Consider the following 20128-nt stretch of genomic DNA (forward strand, 5'->3'; position numbering starts at 1 on the left):
GAAAAGAAAACAGCGGCAACGATCTAAGGAGGCACACTTATTTACTAAATACTATATCGAAATACAGGATAACACAATATAATACAATATAATTGAAAATTGAGCTAACGAATCAAGCAAAATAGGAGAGAGAATGAGTCCCGTAACCGAGAGGCCTACTGTGAAATCTAGGCGAGACGGCTGAAGGCTCCCACACACTCCCCTGAACGCCAGAACTCGAAAGACGTCAGTCTATTCTGCGACCGAGTTAATATAGAGTCCAGGTCCCGTGACTTATCGTGTTGTTCTCTGGGAGATGTAGTCTTCTTCTGTAAGTTGCAGATTCAGTAAAATTATTCATGCTTTATATGATGTTATGATGTGGAATACTGATAGCAAAATTACAAAATTATTAAACCATGACAGTCTGTCTGGCAGGAATAGTTATAATCTTTTGTTTTTCTCCCTCCTTGTCTGCTGAACTGTTTGTACCTTTGAAGGTCTTTTGCTAGTCCGAGCAAGAATGTCTTCATTTTCTGCCATTGGTTCCTGCTGTGTGTTCTCTATTAATGTCATACGTTTTTACCCTGTTATTTAGGGAAATTAACAGTGCTTGCTTTAAATCACACCTCTTGGATGCAGTTAACACAAAACCGTACTGTAGCTCATAGAACACGACGTATAAAGGATAGAGTATAAAGGATTTACAAAGGGCTGTGATGACGAAGTCCAGTTATGGAGTGTTTCCACATGCATTTTCACTTGAGCTGCTTGTCTTTGTATGCTTCTCAATCTGTGCACCTTGCTTCTTAGGCTGTCTACAGCAAAGCTTAAATCAAATGATGACTAACACTTTTGATATAAGATAGTAGGGTTAGAATTTGAGTTTGTTGTAGTAGGCATGAATGAACACTTGGGCTGTGACATGACAGGACCTCCCCTGCTCTGTGATGGGCTATTATTATGCATAGCTTAAGGGGGTGTAGACGAAGTAGAGCCTGTATATAAACAAACACCACAAAAGCAATAAAAGAAGCCATTTTTCACTGTTCATGAAATTAGTGTCTGTGTGTATTTATTAGTCTTGACCTGGTAATTGGTCACTTACGCAAAGCAGAGCATGAAGAACGTGTAGTCTTAGATTCTACAATAGCTGCGTGCTTCTTCGGGAGGCAAGATCGTAAAGTCATTAACGATCGTAAAGCCTTCACCCCTCACTGCAAGAAAGGCATTGAGGCTCTGGAACGTGTTCAGAAGAAGGCTACGAAGCTGGTGAGGGGTCTGGAACACAGGCCTTATGAGGTGAGGCTGAGGGAGCTGGGATTGTTCAGCCTGGAGAAGAGGAGGCTCTGGGGAGATCTTCTAGCTCTATATAACTTCCTGAAGGGAGGTTGTAGTGAGCTGGGGGTTGGCCTCTTCTCTCGTGTAATTGGTGATAGAACTAGAGGGAATGGTTTTAATCTGCTCCAGGGGGGATTCAGGATGAACATTAGGAAGTATTACTTCTCGGAAAGGGTAGTCAGGCATTGGAATGCACTGCCCAGGGAGGTGGTGGAGTCACCGACCATGGGGGTGTTCAAGAAACGTCTGGATGTTGTGTTGATGAATATGATTTAGCCGGGAAGTATTGGTAATGGTTGGACTAGATGATCTTCTAGGTCTTTTCCAACCTTGATAATTCTGTGATTCTGTGAAGAGAGCTGGTTGCTCTAAAAGAATGAAGTCTTGAGGGCACAGGAGCAGGCTGTCCCCTGAGCCGCAAAATGAGTTGGCGGGGAAGAAGACTGGCATGAATGAACAGGGAGCTATTCTTGAGGCTCCAGGAGGAAAAGAGAATCTACAGCCTGTGGAAGGAGGGATGGGCAACTGAGAATGAATACAAGGAAGTTGTTAGGATGTGTAGAGTTGAAATCAGAAAGGCAAAAGCCCTGCTAGAATTTAACCTGGCCGCTGGGGTGAAAAGGAATAAGCAAATATTTTATAAATACATTAACAGTAAGAGGAGGACAAAGGAGAATATCCACTTTTTGCTGGATGAGGCTGGGAATGTGACCACTGAGGATAAGGAAAAGACGGAGGTTCTGAAAGCCTTCTTTATGTCTGTCTTTAAAAGTCAGACCAGTTATCCTCAGGGTACTCCTCTCTCTGACCTGGTAGCCTCGGCTGGGGAGCAAACTAACCTCCCTGTGATTCTGGAAGAAACAGTCAGAGACCTACTGCTCCAACTGGACTGCCACAATTCCATTAGGCTGGATGAGATCCACCCGAGAATGCTGAGGGAACTGGCGGAGGTGACAGCCGAGCTGCTTTCTATCATCTATCAGCGCTCTTTGTTGACTGGTGAGTTCCCAGAAGACTGGAGGCTCACCAACGTGACTCCCATTTACAAAGAAGGTTGTAAGGAGGATCTGGGGAACTACAGGCCTGTTAGCCTGTCCTCGGTTCCAGGGAAGGTTATGGAGCAGATTGTCTTGAGGGAGATCATGTGGCATGTGCAGGATGGCTGGGGTATCAGGCCTAGCCAGCATGGGTTCGTGAAGGGCAGGTCCTGTTTGACCAATCTGATCTCCTTCTATGATCTAGTGACCCATCTGGTGGATGAGGGAATGGCTGTTGATGTGGTCTACCTAAACTTCAGCAAAGCCTTTGACACTGTCTCCCACAGTATTCTCCTGCAGAAGCTGGCAGCTCATAGCTTGGATAGGTACACTCTTGGCTGGGTAAGGAGCTGGCTGGAGGGCCAGGCTCAGAAAGTTGTGGTGAATGGAGTTCAATTCAGCTGGCGACTGGTCACGAGTGGTGTTCCCCAGGGGTCAATGCTGGGGCCTGTCCTCTTCAACATCTTTACTGATGACCTGGATGAGGGCATTGAATGCACCCTCAGTAAGTTCGCGGATGACACCAAATTGGCTGGGAGTGTGGATCTGCCTGGGGGTAGCGAGGCCCTGCAGATGGGATCTGGACAGGCTGGAGAGCTGGGCTGAAGCCAATGGGATGAGGTTCTGAACAGTGAAGCAGAAAACAGATGCTCTGCTGGAATTCAGAATAAAGGGGGGCTACAAGGGGGATAGTTAAAGGTAGTTTACAGAAAATGATTTAGTTAGTTAGAATAACAAGGAATGGAGACAATGGGTCTGGGAGAGCAGGAAGGATGCAGATAAGGAGTGAGAACTCCCTGAGACACCTGGCAAGGAGGGGATTAGGTGTTGTAAATATCAAAAGAGGAGTTGCATCTCCCTGACAAGATGGGCGATAACAAGAGGGGGTCTGCATGATAAAGAATATGTATCAGAATTACGGGAAATCAATGACTATGCATGAGGTGTACCTATATCTGTATCACGGTTTTACAAGTCGGTGTGCAAGTTTGGAGGAGCTATCCCCCTTGCACCCAGCGCTGTGCAACGCTGGAATAAACATACCTGCTTTATAACCCATCTCTGGATTATAGAGTTTGATTCCGCAAGTCATTTTGGCGACCACGAAGGGACCCTCTCTGTTTGGCTGCAGGACCGGCTGAGAGGGGGGACACATTTGGCGCGCCCCGAGATTTCTCAGAAGGACTCCCTTCCCTCATCCGATCACTGCGGGATCAGACAAGGACCCTCTATTGGCGGATAAGGTATGTTTAATGGGTAAAGGGGAATCCGTAAGTCGTGAGGAGACGTCCTACGCGGGAGGTGTGAGCTGTCAAGCTCTCCCCTTTGGTAAAGGGCCCAGGTGGTTGGTTGTGTAATCACGATCAGAGGCCGTGTACATCGTGGGTTCGAGTCCCACTGAAGCGGTCTCTGAGCCGTTTCAATTGTGGGTTTAAGTCCCACTGAAGCGGTCTGAGCTGTTCTAATTCTGGGTTTGGGTCCCACTAAGGCAGTTTCAGCTGTGGGTTCGAGTCCCACCGGGATTACCATGCGTGAACGAGGAGAGCTATTTTTGCTCCCCCTTAAGGGGTTGGTTGGTGACGAAGTAACCTGGGTTTTCCTAGCTGTATTAGCAGGAATTGTTGTATTTGGCCATTATTGACATCTCTTATTAGCACTTGTTACTGTAAGTGTTGAACCAACAACTTTGATATTTTCTGAGAAATGTTGTACCTTGAACTGTGTAAAGACCGGTCTTGTGTGAGTGTGGTTGTGAGTGAGACGCAGCACAGCTGTGGGGCGAGTGAGGAGTCCCGACCCGCGGTTCCGTCCTCCCGCGAGGGAAACAGCCGGGGACGGACGAAGCGAAAGGCCTCTGTGTTCTATATGTTGCGATATTTTTGTATTTGTTACGATGTTTTTGTCTTATTAATTGTTGTTAGTATTGTGGCAATTGTAACTCACATAATAGTGAAGTGCATATGGAGTCGGGTGGGGGAAAAAGCCCACAGAAGGCAAACCACAATTAGTATCGAGACCCTGTTGCTTTTGTTGTAGAAAATACCGCGGTTTAAATGTGACAATGATCCAGATTAGAGAAACAATAGGGTTGTGTTACCTCTGCTTTAACATGTTAACTTTACGAAATTTGTTTTTGAACCATTGTTCCCCCCCCCTCCTTGTGTGTGTACGAACACAAGGGAAAGAGATACCTAAGAAAATCTCTTAGGATGTATATTGGCATATTGGAGGGATATTGCTGGGGAACCGGGAGGGACTCTTAAGCAAGAACACCCTCATCAAATAATGTAATCATTGGTGGTTAGTGTATAAGTTGGAGGACGGGTTAAAATGATCCCAAAACCAGGAAAAGAATAGGGAAGAGATGTTTAAATATTGTGTTAGATATGGCCTAGAGAGCCACTACAGGGAAAATCAATATTTGACCAAAATATGGATCTGATGAAGGTTGGGTTTGTCAGATCTCGAATTTATATGTAAAGAACAAAACCCTTTTCAAAGGAGGAATCAGAATATGCTGCTTGTTGGATACAAGAAATCAGCCTGTTATTAGTAAAAAGAAAAGGCCCGGACCAGGAAGGAGAGGAATTAGAAAAAGGAACTAATCAATGGGACCCTCCTGAGAATCTCCCCCCCCCCCCCATATAACCCCAGTGTAGCACAAAGGGAGACAGGCACTGCCCCAGTAAGAGGAAATGGTAAAGCACACAGGGACATTTCACAGAAAAGGGGGGCATGCTGGGCTCGGGAGAGAATTAAAACAATGTGAAAGGGATATCAAAAGAACTTTTCCCAAACACCAGTTGTACCGGCACCTCAGTGCACCCTTTATGGGAGGCTCCACTGGGACAAGGACAAATACGCTATGTAAACTCCCCACTCACTAGTGGAGAAATTAGAAATTTTAAGAAGAAAATAAATTCTTTAATTGAGGATTAATTACATAAGAGTGGCTTTCAAAATTTTGGACCCACCAGGAGTCCCTGGTAAATATAACAGTGGGACCTGAGGGGGAATAAGTTGTGGTATAGTTGACATGGGGGAAGCTTATTCATTGCTGGCCCATAAGGTGTCAAGACTCAAAATAAGAAATGAGGCCTTAAAGATAATAAGAACCTGGATGACAGTACCACTTTTTGAGAATACTGAATTAAAACTAGGAGATAAAGATGAAATTGGGAATCAGGAAAAATGTGAAATAAGGTCATAAAATTAAGGGTGGAACAGCCCAAGGAACTGAATGCTATGGATTACTAAGGGAAAGTTATATGGTACTAAGGGTGTTTTTGGAAACTGAAGAACTGTACTGTTTGATCTGTGGGTCCTGAAGGGAATGGGACAAGCTGCTTTGATGGTATAAGAAAGTGTAATTGTTAATGATATAATTGAGGGTATGTCGAAGTGTAATGGAGGGTACAAATAGTTTACAAAGGAAAAAGGGTTAAAGAGAAAGTGAGTTTCTGCGCTGGTATGAGAGCAAACCCCCTGCACTATTCCCCCCCCCCCCCCACAAGAGACAGCCAGAGACCGCTGCTGTAAACCACAGAGGGGGAGGTGGAAAGGGAAGGTGTAGAGGACAGGGCACTGGAAGTGAGAATAGCCTTCATGTGTAGAGGTCTGGGAAACCTGAAATTCCAGTGTTAGCACTGGACACCTCTGGAGAGAAGGAGATGAAACTGAAATAGGATGTTAGTAGTTAATGTAATGATGAGAGTTTGGAAAGTGAGAAAGTTTGGAACAGACATAGGCTGAAGAAGGCAAAGGTGTAACAGGGATATCAGGATGTCACGGGTTACTTAGATTTACCTATGCCCGTGACAGGGGAAGCCACCCCGTGGGCCCCCCCCCCCCCCGGGGCCCGGAAAGGAGGGGAAAAAAAGGAGTGGGATAAAACAGCAACAATCTAAGGAGGAAAAACTTATTTTACTAAATATGATACCGATATATATACACAATATAATATAATTGAGGCTAACAAATCGAACGAAACAGAGAGAGAGAGTCCCCGAAAACCGAGAGGCCTACTGTGAACTCTAGGCGACACGGCTGAAACGCTTCCCACTCTCCGAGAAGTTCGAGAGAAGAAGGAGGGCACAACAGCCTGGGAACGAGATTATATAGAGTCCTGGTCCCGTGACTTATCATTAACCCTGTTGTTCTCTGGGATATGTAGTCTTCTTCTGTGGACTGCACATTCAATAGAAGTATCCATACTTTACATGATGTTATGATGTGGAATACTGATAGCAAAATTACAAAATTACAAAACCATGACATTCCACCCCTTATTCTACATTATTACATCATGGTAAATATATATATACATATATATACACGTATGTAAAATTATGATAGCTAAACAGTAGAATTACATGTAACATAACTAAATGTACAACTATAATAACTAAAATACACTACACATGCAAACATATATATATAAATACATAAAATTATTGACTGCACTCCCCCAGCATTAAATTCCCTTGTGGCACACATTGAACATCCCCATCTCTCTGCATTACCCACCAAGTGCACCCAGGTCCCTGGGCAAAGACAGTTCCACGGATAGGTTTGCCCTTTCCAGAAGCAGGAAGGACCCAAACAGCTTTTCCCAACATGTTCTTTACATGTATAACAGGGACCTTATCTCCTTCTACAGTGTGTAGGGGGCTAGATTGACTAGGACCATCACGATTGACAGATCCTCTAGTATTGACCAACCAAGTGGCTTCTGCCAGATTCTTCTCCCAGTGCTTAAATGTTCCACCACCCATTGCTTTCAACATAGTTTTCAACAACCCATTATATCGTTCAATTTTACCAGAAGCTGGTGCATGGTAGGGAATATGATAAATCCACTCAATGCCATGATCTTTGGCCCAAGTATTTATAAGGGAATTTTTAAAATGTGTCCCATTATCGGATTCAATTCTTTCTGGGGTGCCATGTCGCCACAGGACTTGTTTCTCAAGACCTAATATGGTGTTTCGAGCAGTTGCATGGGGTACTGCGTATGTTTCAAGCCACCCAGTGGTTGCCTCTACCATGGTGAGTACATAACACTTACCACTGCGAGATCGTGGCAAGGTGATATAATCAACCTGCCACGCCTCCCCATATTTATACTTTTGCCACCGCCCTTCCTCCCAGAGAGGTTTCATCCTTTTGGCTTGTTTAATTATGGCACATGTTTCACAATCATGAATAATCTGCGCAATAGCGTCCATGGTTAAGTCCACCCCTCGGTCTCTGGCCCACTTATATGTCGCGTCTCTTCCTTGATGACCTGAGGTCTCATGAGCCCATCGAGCTAGAAATAATTCACCCTTATTCTGCCAGTCCAAGTCAATTTGAGCCACCTCAATTTTGGTAGCTTTATCTACCTGATGGTTGTTTTGTTGTTCTTCAGTAGCCCGACTTTTGGGCACATGTGCATCCACATGACGCACCTTTACAACCATATTCTTTGTTCGGGCAGCAATGTCCTTCCATAATTCAGCGGCCCAAACAGATTTACCCTTCCGTTGCCAGTTGTTTTGTTCCCACCTCTGTAACCACCCCCATAAGGCATTTGCCACCATCCATGAGTCAGTATAAAGATACAGCATTGGCCACCTCTCCCGTTCAGCAACATCTAAGGCCAGCTGGACAGCTTTTACCTCTGCAAACTGACTTGATTCTCCCTTACCTTCGGTGGCCTCTGCAACCTGTCGTGTGGGGCTCCACACAGCAGCTTTCCATTTGCGATGCTTCCCTACAATGCGACATGATCCATCTGTGAATAGGGCATATTTCTTTTCATTTTCTGGTAATTCGTTGTATGGTGGGGCCTCTTTAGCACGTGATACCTCTTCTTCTGGTGATGTTCCAAACCTTTTATCTTCAGGCCAGTCCATGATTACCTCTAGGATTCCTGGACGATTGAGGTTTCCCATTCGCGCTCGCTGTGTAATCAGCGTAATCCACTTGCTCCAGGTAACATCGGTAGCATGATGAGTGGAGGGAACCTGTCCTTTGAACATCCAGTTCAGCACTGGCAGTCGAGGTGCCAAAAGGAGCTGTGTTTCAGTCCCAACTACTTCGGAAGCAGCCCGAACCCCCTCATACGCGGCTAAGATCTCCTTCTCAGTTGGAGTGTAGCACTCTTCAGACCCCTTATATGATCGACTCCAGAATCCCAGGGGTCGGCCTCGGGTCTCTCCTGAGGCTCTTTGCCACAAACTCCAAGTGGGGCCTTTCTCTCCAGCAGCAGTATAGAGGATGTTCTTTACATCCTGTCCAGTCCGTACTGGCCCCAGAGCTACAGCTCGGGCTATCCCTTGTTTAATCTGTTCAAAAGCCTGCTGCTGCTCAGGGCCCCATGCAAAATCGTTCTTCTTCCGCGTCACCTGATAAAGGGGGCTTACAATGAGGCTGTAGTTTGGAATGTGCATCCTCCAAAAGCCCACTGCACCCAGGAAAGATTGTGTCTCTTTCTTGCTAGTTGGTGGAGACATGGCAGTGATTTTGTCGATCACATCTGTTGGGATGTGACGACGTCCATCCTGCCACTTTATACCTAAGAACTGAATTTCCTGGGCAGGTCCTTTTACTTTGCTTCGCTTAATAGCAAAGCCAGCTTGTAGAAGAATTTGGATGATCTGCTCTCCTTTTGTGAAAACCTCTTCTGCTGTATCACCCCACACAACAATGTCATCAATGTACTGCAGGTGTTCAGGAGCACCACCCTGTTCCAGTACAGTTTGGACCAACCCATGGCAAATGGTTGGGCTGTGTTTCCACCCCTGGGGCAAACGGTTCCATGTATACTGAATGCCCCTCCAGGTGAAGGCAAACTGTGGCTTACATTCTGCAGCCAAAGGAATAGAGAAGAAGGCATTGGCAATGTCAATGGTGGCATACCATTTGGCTGCTTTTGACTCCAGCTCGTACTGGAGTTCCAACATGTCCAGCACAGCAGCGCTCAATGGGGGTGTGACCTCATTCAGGCCACGGTAGTCTACTGTCAGCCTCCATTCTCCACTGGCTTTACGCACTGGCCATATGGGACTGTTAAAAGGTGAGTGAGTTTTACTGATCACTCCCTGATTCTCCAACTGGCGAATCAAATCATGAATGGGGAGCAAGGAATCCCTGTTTGTGCGATACTGCCGTCTGTGCACTGTCTTTGTAGCAATCGGTACCTGCTGCTCTTTTACTCGTAGCAGCCCCACAACAGACGGGTCCTCTGACAGGCCAGGCAAAACAGACAGCTGCTTAATGTTGTCCATATCTACAGCAGCTATCCCAAAGGCCCATCGATACCCCTTAGGATCCTTGAAATGCCCCCTTCTGAGGTAATCAATACCCAGTATACATGGAGCCCCTGGGCCAGTCACAATAGGATGTTTTTGCCAGTCTTTGCCAGTGAGGCTTATTTCAGCCTCCAGCACAGTCAATTCTTGAGAGCCCCCAGTCACTCCAGAAATATGGATTGATTCTGTCCCTTCATGACTGGAGGGCATTAGGGTGCACTGTGCACCGGTATCCACCAGCGCCTTATATTTCTGTGGTTCTGATGTGCCAGGCCATCGAATCCACACAGTCCAATAAACTCTATTATCCCTTTCCCTCCCCTGACTGAGGGCAGGGCCCCTCTATTGGTTACCTGTGATGACTGGAGCAACTCCACTGGTGGTTGGTATGTCTAGTAGTTCTTTCACCCGTGCTCGTAGTGCAGACGTAGGCTGATCATGCCACTTCCTCATGTCTTCTCCACGGTCACGTAGGTAGCGCCACATGGAAACACGCGGTGCAATCGTACTGTTGTTCTTTGCTCGAGCTGGGAAGCGTGTGCGTTTAACAGCTGAGACTTTTGATGATGCAGGTTAGGAGTACGACTGGAATACTTTGATCAGATCCTTCATTAGACCTGGTGGCCCGTACGAGGATTGACCTTCATCAGTTGTTTCTGATACTATTACGGGATCATTACAATTAGTTGATGGAAACAATTTCTTGCACATTTCATCTACTCGGTTTTCTAGCCGTGAGATGGCAGAAACTGCGGCATGCAGTTGGGGGAGCTGCTGATCAGTGGTTTGAAGCATTATAATCAGCTCAACAACTCGGGGCCATCTGTCCACGAATCCTTTAGATCCTGATACCAATGACTGTGCAATTCTCTCTGGTGCTGTACTTGTGATTTTCTGCCACATGTCAGGATCGGCCCTCACTCTCTCAGGGTCAAGTTCGCTTGGATCAGGGCTGTACAACATTTTTGCCATGGCCAATTCCCTCAAGCGCTGAATACCTTTTTGGACGGTATTCCAACTATCAAATTTAGGCTTCAAAGCATCCTTATAGGGGTACCTTTCTCTCACAGCTTCTAACAGCCGCAACCAGAGAGTGGCAGCTCCATCCGAACATCTGCTAATCCCTCTGTCGATACCTGCATCTTGGGCAATGCTTCCTAGTTGGCGAGCTTCATTACCATCTAGAGACAAGCTGTTGGCCCCGTTGTCCCAGCAGCGAAGCAACCAAGCAAGGATACCTTCATCTTGACGCCGTGTGAACTCCTTTCTTGAGCCTTGGATTTCAGTCAGCTTCAGAGGTCGACAATAGGTGATTTCCTCCTCATCATCAGTCTCTTCTTCATGCCTCTTGGTTTTTGCCTTTGCTTTTTTTGGTACTGCTCCATGCCCGGCACCTGGGTCTTCTGCAGCCCCCCCCTGTGCTTCTCCTTCTTTTCGTTCTAGACGCATGGACACCCGTTTCCATTTCTTGCCTTCCACAGGGGCAATTGATATTGCTACTGATGCCTCCTGTGACTGATCAGAATTAACTTGGGCTTGAATCTCAGATCGGAAACTCTCTCTCTCCAGAATAGTATGATACAAAGCACGGTATGCATAAGCCAAACCCCACATAAGGTTTACCTCCTTAGATCTCTGACCCAAATACTCACTTAATTTCTTAGGGTCCCTTAGGTGTTCAAGAGTGAAATCCCATGACACTGCGGGTCCCCATGCTTCTAAGACTTTTCCTAAGCCTTTCCATATTCCCTGCCAGTCATCATTCTCTGGTTCTGGAGGAGACTTCCGCATAGAACGAATGCATAGGAACATATATGCATTCATTAATAGTGATAACATGGATGCAAGTATGAACCCTATCTCAGTTATTGAAAGGCGTGTGGAAACCTGAGAGTACAACCTAAATAAAAAGGGTTTTTTTAGCCTGTACAATGAATTAAACATGGTGCTGTTTGTAAAATTGCCTGTTCCATCTGGGATGCAAGTACTTGTAAGATTCGCAATTCCATCTGGGATGCAAGTGTTTGTAAGATTCACAATTCCATCTGGGGTGTAGGTGCCAAAATTCTGACCATACCACATCTCGTAAAAGTACCAGGCAGGTGTCTCCATCAGTATCCACCTTATTAGGCTATATACCTGCACAATTCCACAACACCAAATTATGGTGTTAATAGTTGACCAATACTTTAAGAAGATCATAATTGCTTTCAATCCCTTAAACAGAGCAACTGGGATGAAGAGTGGATTCATAGCTGGCAGGCTCTGTAAAAGTCAGAGCTAGCTAGCTTTGCTCTAAGGGAGAAAGAAATCCCTTTGTTTTCTACACAAAAGTTAGATAGCAATGCTGAGAATGTGCAGCAGCCCTTAATGTTGACAATTTGTCTGGTATTTCAAGGTCACGTTCTCAGTGAGCAGCTACGAAAAGATAACACTCCCGTAACGAAGCTAACATAGCTCTTTAAGAGCAAAGAGAGAGTCGTTCTAAAAGCTAAAAAGCTCTATGCCCGCATTCTCCACCAAAAATCTGTCACGGGTTACTTAGATTTACCTATGCCCGTGACAGGGGAAGCCACCCCGTGGGCCCCCCCCCCGCCGGGGCCCGGAAAGGAGGGGAAAAAAAGGAGTGGGATAAAACAGCAACAATCTAAGGAGGAAAAACTTATTTTACTAAATATGATACCGATATATATACACAATATAATATAATTGAGGCTAACAAATCGAACGAAACAGAGAGAGAGAGAGTCCCCGAAAACCGAGAGGCCTACTGTGAACTCTAGGCGACACGGCTGGAACGCTTCCCACTCTTCGAGAAGTTCTTCGAGAGAAGAAGGAGGGCACTCCAGCCTGGGAACGAGATTATATAGAGTCCTGGTCCCGTGACTTATCATTAACCCTGTTGTTCTCTGGGATATGTAGTCTTCTTCTGTGGACTGCACATTCAATAGAAGTATCCATACTTTACATGATGTTATGATGTGGAATACTGATAGCAAAATTACAAAATTACAAAACCATGACACAGGACTGAAAAGAGGTGAACGATATGAAAACAAAACAAAACTAATTGACACACAGATAGTAAGGGAATTGGCGATAATAACAACTGTTACTGTTGTGGTGCCAGAATAGGGCCGTAGGACCCAGAGATCCCCTCAGGAAGAGGTGGGGGGAGTGGGGGCTTGAATAACTCAGGGAGGGCTTCGCCCCACTGGAAGGAAAGCAGTGTGCAAACTACAATGGGAAACTGCATCTAGGGAAGCAAGATAAAGAGGTTTATTTTCTGGTGGATATGGGTGCTTCTTACTACTCATACATGGTTTTGTAACAGTAATAGAAGCTACTGCCCAACAAGAAAAGGTTTACGTTTTTTGGATTAATTAAATATAAGCTAAGTAGGAATGCAGAAATTCTTGTACCTGCCAGGTTACTCTGGCAAGAAATTTAGTAAAACTGGAGCTAAGGGTCCAACAATATTGACTGATTAAAAACTGTAAGTCTGACTTTAACACAAACAAGGAAAAACAATGTCGTACCCCAGGAGTCACAGCAATATCAAACATGATGCACTTAGGGGTGTGGGCATCAGGGCCACACGTGAAGCCCTGAATAGAAGTTAAAGCAAGAGATTGCCCAGTCAGGATAAAGTGGTACCCTATAAGGATATGTAACTGTAGAAGGATAGAAGACTTTCTGGAGTTTGGACTCCAATTTTGCAAAAATTTTGATAGCAAGTGCTGTAGTTTGGTACAACGCTTGAAGGCAAGTAATAGAATTGTTGAATGCATACACTCAGTGGTGGCAAATCCATGCACTTTATTAACCCAATTAAGGAATGAATAGGTGGAGTAGTTTACCTTCTGGATTTGAAGGATGTTTCTTCTGCCTGCTTTGGCCAATATGGGGAGAAGAGACACTCAGTTAACCAGGACAGCGTTACCCGGGGTTCTGAGAACAGATTAATGATTTTTGAGAACTGGTCAGCTCTGAGCCTGAGACCTGGGATCCTCCATCCCAAGGTGGAACTTTACTGCAGCACGTCAGTGCCACAGCGACAAAAGAGAACTGTGCAATGGTCTGTGAGTTTGCTGAATTTCTTGGTTTACAGAAAGCACATATAACTCAACAGCAAGTGAACCTTAAGGACTGCCAGGGGGGAAGCCATCTGCCAAACCCATGAGCCGCAAATTGCCAAGGAGGAGAGTAAGGGATGGCCAGGGTGCCTGAGGGTGGTGACTGCACTAGTGCTCAATATTCAAGAAGCCTGTAAATCTACACTGGGCCAAAGGATACCAGTTTTAATATCTCATACAGTGTTTACTGTATTGGAGGCACAAGGGGGACATGTCAGTCAGACCTGAAGGACAAACCCTTAGAAGATGCAGAACACAAACATCATCTTTGAAACTTCCAGTTCACCCATTTCAAGCCAGGGACTGGATCCTGATACAGACTGGGAAGGAGACAAAGCTGCAACCTGACTGGGAAGGACCATTCCAAGTACTCCTAACAACCGAAACAGCTGTGAGGACAGCCGAGAAAGGATGGACTTATGACACACTGGTAAAGGCATCCACTAGCCCTGAGGTGTGGAAACTGTTGAGACAGAAAAACCTTTAAAAGATAAGAATTAGAAGGAAATAATGAAAAGCTTTTATATGCATATTTTTATTATTATTATTTTAAATAACCTTTAACTTTTCCTCGAATAGGTAAATAAATTGTGTATTTAAGTATTTAAGTAGGAGAGTATTATAACCTATATAGAACTAATGCTCACAAAAGTTTTCCTTGCTGTAACAAAAAGTTTTTACTGCTGTACCCATTTGTTATCCTGATGATTATCTAGAAAAGGTGAAATTTGACAATAATGCAGGGGAGGGACCAAGTGATGGAATGATGTATGGTGGACAACTGCCAATTGAGACTGGACAGGTACACTCCTTGAAAATACCCAGAATGTCCAGGATAGGGAAGAGCTTAAAAAGGGGTTAGAAAATCATCTTGAAAACCCTGCAATTGTGACAGCTGAGGAGATAAAAGATCTTAGATAAACATTTGAAATCAAAACAGGATATGGGGACAGTAATGCCTGGGTAGAATGGATTAAGTATATTGTCCAGAGTCTCAACCATAGCAATTGCTGTGCTTGTGCATCCGGATGGCCCATAGCTCAGGTGGTACCCATTCTGCTGGGATCACCAAGGACCCAAAGGGAATACGATGCATGATTGCCCTGTACCAAGAGAAAACTGCCTGGGGAAATAGAGACTGCAGATCTCTCTCCCTCTTGTCTCCTCCAGTGCCTGATACAGATGTCAAGATCCCTCCTGCAATCTCTACAGCGGTAGGTAACCATACAGCTTGCCTCTCATGGTAGGGTGTGAAGGCTACCAGGCCTATGGGAAACTTTTCCTTGTGCAGTGAGGTCTTGAATGTTATGGAGGATTCAGTAGGAAATTATTCAAGACTGGGAGTCTCCAGGGAAGATCTCTGGTGGTACTGTGGGGGAAAGATTTTATGGTCCACCCTACCATCTAACTGGGGAGGCACCTGTGCACTTGTTCAATTAGTTATACCATTCACCCTGGCATTTGAAAAAGGCATATCCAAAAATTCTGGAAGAACCAAAAGGGGTTTAGGGATATCATTTGATGATGCAATATATATAGATTCAATCAAGGTACCTAGAGGAGTCCCTGATAAATTTAAGGCAAGAAATCAAAATCCTGCAAAATTTGAGTCACTGTTTTGGTGGGTGACAATCAACAAGAACGTAGATTGGGTTAACTACATATGAAATATACAAAAGTGCAATTAAGAGAATAGCAGAACAGCTAGCCACACACCAGAAAAAGAATGATCTAGCAGGAGAGAAATCCTGCTAGATTAAAGAAAAGGGGGGAATGAACAGTGAAGCAGAAAACAGATGCTCTGCTGGAATTCAGAATAAAGGGGGGGCTACAAGGGGGATAGTTAAAGGTAGTTTACAGAAAATGATTTAGTTAGTTAGAATAACAAGGAATGGAGACAATGGGTCTGGGAGAGCAGGAAGGATGCAGATAAGGAGTGAGAACTCCCTGAGACACCTGGCAAGGAGGGGATTAGGTGTTGTAAATATCAAAAGAGGAGTTGCATCTCCCTGACAAGATGGGCGATAACAAGAGGGGGTCTGCATGATAAAGAATATGTATCAGAATTACGGGAAATCAATGACTATGCATGAGGTGTACCTATATCTGTATCACGGTTTTACAAGTCGGTGTGCAAGTTTGGAGGAGCTATCCCCCTTGCACCCAGTGCTGTGCAACTCTGGAATAAACATACCTGCTTTATAACCCATTTCTGGATTATAGAGTTTGATTCCGCAAGTCAGTTCAACAAGACCAAATGCCGGGTCCTACACTTTGGCCACAACAACCCCAGGTGGTGCTATAGGCTTGGGGCGGAGTGGCTGGAAGACTGCGTAGAGGTAATGGACCTGGGGGTACTGATTGATGCTCGGCTGAACACGAGCCGACAGTGTGCCCAGGTGGCCAAGAAGGCCAACGGCATCCTGGCTTGCATCAGGAAAGGTGTTGCCAGGAGGAACAGAGAGGTGATTGTCCCCCTGTACTCAGCTCTGGTGAGGCAGCACCTCGAGCGCTGTGTCCAGTTTTGGGCCCCTCACTGCCCCTCCCCAACAGGCCCCAGCCCGGTCTGAGCCATGTGACAGGAAGTGCTTCCTGCAGGCGGCGGAGAGCACTTCCGGGCCATGGCGGGCATGGAGGGGCTGTCAGGGGAGGAGCTCGCAGCGCTGCCGGCACCCAGAGGCAGCTCCCGGGCAGCTCCACGGTCTCGCTGTGCTGCGGAGTCACCCGGCCGGCCCCAAAAGCCTGGAGGCAGAGCCTGAGCCGGCCCCAGCCCGGATCGTGTGGTGCGGCTCCGACCATGCTGGGCTGTGCGGCAGGAAGAGGAAGACGGCCGTTTGTTTGCCGGCCGCTCGCTGGCTGTAAGATCCGGGTGGTGCCGAGGCCCGGTTAAGAAACGGCGTGGATGAAGTTTTGTACGGATGGAGTGGGTCTGGATTGCAGTGAGCGGGACGAGTCCGGGCTGCGGTTTGGCGTGGTTGTGTTGGTTGCTTTGAAGGGCTGCCGTCATAGGGCGGAGGGAGGGAGAGGGAGCTTTTAACAGTGCGGGCAGTCAGGAGCATGTCGCGTTTCTGCCTGCTGTGTTGGCGCTGCCGTAAGTCTTTGGGTCCCCAGGGAGGCTCTGCGGTGTCCCGATTCGAAGGCAGGATTCAATCCCTCCGCAGCCCGTCCATCGCAGGCAGATGCTTCTCTCATCTGCTCTTCGGACTCAGCAGTGCCAGGGGTTTCACAGCGCGTGTTGCAGTGGCTGGCAGCCTCCGTGTGTTTTTCTATTGCAAACAGGGTCCCATCATGGAGCCGCATTAGAAGCAGACGTTGGTGTCTTGTGGCAGGAGCAAGGGCAGTGGAAGCACTGCCCAGGGCGGTGATGCCAGCAGCGAGCTGCCGGAGCTGCAGGAGAATTTGAACAATGCTCTGGGAGCTGGGGTTTGCATTTGGGTGTTCCTGTGCGGGGCCAGCAGTTGGACTGGGTGGCCTTGGTGGGCAGTCTGCGTCCCGCACCAGGTCTCTGCCTGTTGGCCTGGTTTTCCCTGGCACGAGAAAGTGCAAAGGGGAGAAGCTGTGTGGGAGCTGGCAGAAGCTGCCGGGGCTGATGTAGGCTGGCCCTGCGGCAGCTGCGCCCCTGGGCACGGAGCCACAGCACCAGTGCGTGCCGGTCTCCTCGGTGCAGCTGAAGTGTTGCTGGGCTCGGTGTGAGCCTCCCACAGCTGTTCTGCTGATAGCTCTGTGTCCCAGATGCTGCCTCCCTGCTCCCGGCTGCCGGCTGCCTGCTTCGTGGCAGGAGGAGATGGAAGTTGAGTCCTGCAATACTTCCCTAGCCCGTCTTTGCCAGCAAGGCTGCCTGAGATGCTCTGGTGAGCAGTGGGGGTGTGATTTTGGGGTTGTTGAATGCAAGGGCTTTCTAAGCCAGGCAAGTAACAAGCAGCCTTGTGGAGGAAGCTCATAGGGAATGAGGTCTTCCCTCAGAGACTCTGAAGCTTTTGTTCAGAACTCAGTTGGTCGTATTTATTGTAGGTGATGTTTGAATGCCCAGAGGTGACCTGCAGGAAGAGGCGCTGGGTGCTGAAATGGAAGCCAGGATTCTGTGTAGCAGCAGGCAGGCGTAGTCAGGTCCCCTTTGGAGCCTGCTGTTGTTGGTACTGACTTCAGGAGATCCCTGAGTGTGCTGCTGTGTGCTGCGTGCCCCAGCCCCAAGGGGGGATTCCCTTGTGGAAGGAGGGGGAGGGTGAAGGAAGCCGACGGCCCTTTTCTCAGGGCCGGCTCTTCTGTGCCCTTTTGCTGGCTGGAGAGAAGGGCTGCCTGCTGGGCACAGGGAGCGCCTTTTAGCTCCCGTGCCGTGCCCTGCCCTCTAGCCCCCTCCTCATCCTATGTGGAACGCCAGTGCCAGCAGTTCAGCCGCCATTTTAGAACCCTCTCCACGTCACCTTGGTCACCGCTGCCGCGCACAATGCACTCACATCTGACAGCTGTGACATGTGACAGCCATGTCAGCAGCGAAGAGGGCGAGGGTGGAAGTTTTCCCTGTTTCAGGCGGGAGGATGGAGCTGGAGGCCCCAGAACCGAAGAGAAGGAGGGGGCCCGCCTTGACCATCAGGCAGAGGAGGGGTAAGAGAGCCATTTTTCATCGTGCCTGCACCAGCCTGGTGACCACCACCCATGTGGAGCCAATGGAGGTGGATCCGTCTCTGGATGAGCCAATGGAGGTGGATCCACCTGCAGAGTAGCCCATGGAGGTGGATCCACCCGCAGCATAGCTGGCCTGGCACCACACCACCGTGCCAGGCCCTGCGTTGGCACCATTGCAGCTCCACCGTGGCTGGTCCAGGCGCTGAGCTCCTTACCCACTGTGCGGCCCCCGCCCCCGGCATTAGCTGGGTGGCATTTTTGTAACATCTGCTCCTCCTTTGGGCCTCTTCTGCAGCCACGTTCTGTGGGCACCCAGTCCCATCTTTACTCTCTTTGTCCCCGTTCCAGTTATTCTTGTTGGTTTTAGTGTTTAGTTTAGTTTTAGAGTTAGGTGTAGGTAAGTTGTTCATGTTCTTGAGTTAGGCGTAGGTTATTGTTCATGTTTTAGTGTTAGGAGTAGGTATTGTTGGTGTTTTCCTGTTAGGAGTAGGTTCCTGTTCGTGCTGTAGTGTTAGGAGTAGTTGATTGTTCCCATAGTAGAGTTAGGCATAGGTTACTGTTGGTACTGTAGGGTTAGGCGTGGGTTCCTACCAGCAGCTGGCAGCAAACAGCTCTCGCTCGGTAAGCACACGTCTGCTTTCTCCCCCGGAGCCGTGAGTGCGACTGCCATGAGAGCGGAGGTCTTATGCAATCTGCGAGGGATGGGATTTGCATCTGGTGGCTTTTCCGTTGCAGAATGTCCAGCAGCAGAGAGTGAGTGGCCGTGAAATGAAGCTGGGCCTCAGGAAAGCAGTCTGGAGCTGCGTCACGTGCTTCCTGCGTGGCCAGCACAAGGTAGGTGTGCCTTACTGTAAGTGTGCGCTGAAGCAGTTGCTTTTGTCACGAGTCATCTGGAAAGGTTTCCATAGTTGAGTGGTTGGAAACATAGCGTTTTAACTTAAAATTGTTTGCACAGATTGAAGGTTGTAAATAAAATTAGAGTACAGTTATACAGTGCTCTATCCCCAGAACTTTCCAGCATTTTTCTTAACACAGCTTACGCTTCGTTTCAAAACAAACTAACAAAGATGAACTTGGGTTAGCGTAGCCCATTTTAAATGATCCTTCTGTATCTTTTCCAGGCTGGTAGCAGAATGGAGACTTTCCTGAGGCGTAGAGGAACAGACACAAGCTTTTTTTGAAGGCTTCAGTGAAATTCTGCCACAGCGGTCCTTTGATGCTAAGGAGCTGGAGGTAGAGGATTCTTTGACTATTGCCAGATTCAGGCGGCTACATGTAATACTTGAATTTCAGTCAGTGTCTGAAGAGCAGAGTTCATTGAGGCTGGTGGTTCTGTTTTCAGGATGTGTGAGAGAAGCCTTATGTATCAGTTAGTATTTGGTTACTGTGTTCATCTTCACTTTCTTCTTTGCAACCAAATTACACGTTTCTAAGGTTAAGATTCTGCCAGCATAATTTTTTTTGGCTAACAGTGTTTTTGTAATCCTTGACCATGTGATTTGCGTGTGTCTAAAGAGTGAGCAATTGGAAAGCAAGGGAGATAAGAACCAAATATCAGCAGATGGTCAAATTACAGAGTGGAGCAGGTTTTAGCTGCTTTTGGTCTCTGCAAATTATATTCTGCAGCAGAACATCGTATTTCTAGCACAGAATGGTACAGTTAGGCAATGAGAAAGTAAGGTTTATATGTCTAAATACATTCATTTTCACGACTGGG

General features: G+C 47.1%; 1 pseudogene; it reads left to right on the plus strand.

Annotated features, from left to right (window-relative positions):
- Nucleotides 1–1874: 1874 nt before the first annotated feature.
- LOC146754495 (uncharacterized) lies at nucleotides 1875–19371 on the plus strand (annotated as a pseudogene).
- The last annotated feature ends 757 nt before the right edge of the window (nucleotides 19372–20128 follow it).

The sequence above is a fragment of the Coturnix japonica genome, chromosome W, assembly GCF_054131305.1.
Source record: "Coturnix japonica strain WE chromosome W, WE-NBRP24, whole genome shotgun sequence".
In the NCBI taxonomy this organism is placed as follows: Eukaryota; Metazoa; Chordata; class Aves; order Galliformes; family Phasianidae; genus Coturnix; species Coturnix japonica.